General features: G+C 43.8%; 1 protein-coding gene and 1 pseudogene across 1 annotated transcript in view; one reads left to right on the top strand and one right to left on the bottom strand.

Moving 5' to 3' along the window:
* The window catches only part of LOC102847117 (PRA1 family protein 3-like), a gene marked incomplete at its 3' end in the record, with an annotated part of 61,389 nt that overhangs the window by 42,495 nt on the left and 16,160 nt on the right, over nt 1-2,734 (top strand). The gene's annotated exons all lie outside the window — the stretch shown is intronic.
* LOC102846710 lies at nt 1,420-2,362 on the bottom strand (annotated as a pseudogene).

The raw sequence follows: 2,734 nt of genomic DNA, 5'->3' as shown, positions 1-2,734 counted from the left end.
GGTAGTGTATTGGGAGGGAGGACTGGGAGGGGAGAAAAGTGCAACAATGAATGAATGGAAATTTTAAAAAAGGAGGGGAAGGGGAAAGTTGCATATAAAAATACCATTTGACCCAGCAGTTCCACTATTGGGAATATACCCTAAAGATACCGTAACTGCCGCCCAGGCAGATATATGCACACCCATGTTTATTGCGGCTTTGTTCACAATAGCAAAGAGTTGGAAACAAACAAATGGATAGAGAAGCTGTGGTATATTCACACAATGAAATACTATGCTGCATTGAAAAACAAGGAACTCATTCAATATTACTCAAAATGGGTGACCTTGGAGGACATTATGCTGAGTGAAATATCTCAATCATGAAAGGACAAATACTGCATAGTGCCACTCTTGTAGAACAGGACTGACATCAGAGTTGGGGTGAGACTGAGAAAGATTGGATAAATTATGTATATTGCATTGAAACAGATGAGGGAGAGAACTGTTAAAAAGTGATATATGGTAGGGTATTACGGTTATGACAAAAGTCCAGAATGAAGGTTGCATAGTGGAGTGTACTCGGGGCCACGGGTGGGGGTGGGGGGGATTGTATTGCTATACAATGAAAGAAATTTTCTTTTACTTTTCAGAGAAAAGAGTGAACTGGAGGGGAGGGGTGGGCAGGGAGAAAAATACAACAATGAATGAATGGAAATCCTAAGTCTCTAAATGTTCAAAATTAATTTTTTTTTAAAAAAACCAAACTTTAAGGCCCACTCTAAATGTTTGAGTTAATTTTGATCCTTACTTCACAATTCAGAAATATTTGGATGGTTTTTAAGTCAGCATCATATGTGTTTACCTGTTTTTATTATTCCAATAGTAAACAAATTGGGAAATACCTACCATTTTAATCTATTACCCAGTATGATAACTAGTATAGTTACTTCATATACTTTTCCTCCCAGGATATTTTTGATGATCAGGATGAAATTTATTAATCTATGAAAATTTTTGGTCCATTGCACTCAGTCTCCCCTCCACCTGCTAAAGATAAGTTTGGTTTTGCTCTATCCAATTTGCTTCCACCCCAGAAACGTAATGAAATTCATCTTACCTGGACCAATTCTAGGGAGCTCTGGTGGCGTAGTTTCTAGGGAGTTGTGCATTTCTGGCAGTTGAATCTACCAGCAGCTCCAAGGGTGACAGATGAGCATTCTCCTCCTGTGCTGTTTACAGCCTCAGAACCCACTGGATGCGCAACTATGAGTCCCATTCTGACTTGACAGCAATGCTAATTTATTTTTTTATTTTCATGTTCTTTTTAATATTATTGTATTTCAGCCTGGTTTCTTTGTTAACAGTAATAAATCCAACACTGGGGAGCACGAATTGTTTTATCGTCATCAACATGGTACTTAAGTAAATCAAATCTTGTCAAGTACATGGTGACTTGGGTTTTGTTTCCGCAACTGTCACCTGGCGAGTGAAGATCCCATCTTCGGGGTGGTCTGTGTCATCCATTTCATACATGTATGACGATGCTATTGCCAGGGTCGTGCCATCATTACTGAAGGCAAGGGAGGCGATGCTGGTGGGATAGCGGTGGAACTGGCACAGCTGCTTCTTGTTAAAAGGATCCCAGATATTGGCAAAGCCATCAGAACCACCTGTGGCAAATGTATTATGGATGTTGTGGAAGGAGATGGCGTTGACGGGGTAAATCTGCTCAATATTATTCTCCTTTAGTCGGTGGCACTTGAAGGCATACTTCTTATGCACCTCAGGGCTCGGGTCCAAGTACTCAACAGCCACTCGGCCTTCAATAGAGCTTAGGACGTAACCCTTCTTGTTGGGGAAGGTGCGGATGCAGCGGGTCTGGTACTTGAGGCTGGACTTGCGGCGCTGCTGCACGTAGCCCATGTTCCGCCGTCCCCACAATCAGCCTTTCTCCAGACACTGAGAGTGTGTACACCTTTTCAGGCTGAGAGAAGGTTCCAGCGTTACAAGGAGTTCTGGGATCCCACAATTTAACTGTCTGATCCCAACTTCCAGTAACCATCACATTCACTTCTGGACAGTATTCAACACACCTGATAGGGGCGTCATGTGTTCCAACGAGATTGTCTTGATCAGTATTCAAGTCGTGCACTTTCAGCTGGTGATCTAAGGCCCCACTCCAGGCATGAGTTGGATCGTAGAAGGCGCAGTCCAGGACGGCGCCCTGTGCTGGTACTTGAGGCGCATGGAGTTGGCCAGCACATCGTAGAGGCGCATGGACATGTCCCAGGAGGACACCAGCAGGAACTGGGACGTGTTGGGGCTGAACTTCACCGAGGAGATGCGGCTTGTTCAGCTTGAACTCGTTCGAGCCGGTCATCTTGAGAACCGCGAAGAAGCAATGGCGCGGCCACTCCCACCGCCTCTCGGAGCCCTCCGCTAATTTTTTTTATTATGTGCTGTGCTGTTGAGTCACCTACTACTTATAGTGAACCTAGGAACAGCATAGTGTCTTGCCCTATCCTGCTTCATCACAATCTCCATCTTGCTCAAGTCTATTGTTATAATCAGTGCGTCAGTCCTCCTTTATTACCTTTGGGTGGCACAGTATATGAGTAAGACTTCCTTTTCCTGACACAGGCCCTAAACTGGCAGCAATAGGTGCCCCAATAATTTTGGCCATTCTCTGGTCTTTTCTCTTCCCTCTAGATCCCAGTTGTTAAAAGAGGGAAAAATTTAAGCAAATGTATAA

Source organism: Elephantulus edwardii, unplaced genomic scaffold (assembly GCF_000299155.1).
Source record: "Elephantulus edwardii isolate Elephantulus edwardi_28Jun2011 unplaced genomic scaffold, EleEdw1.0 scaffold00177, whole genome shotgun sequence".
NCBI classification, from domain to species: domain Eukaryota; kingdom Metazoa; phylum Chordata; class Mammalia; order Macroscelidea; family Macroscelididae; genus Elephantulus; species Elephantulus edwardii.
This window is presented reverse-complemented; position numbering and strand designations above follow the sequence as displayed.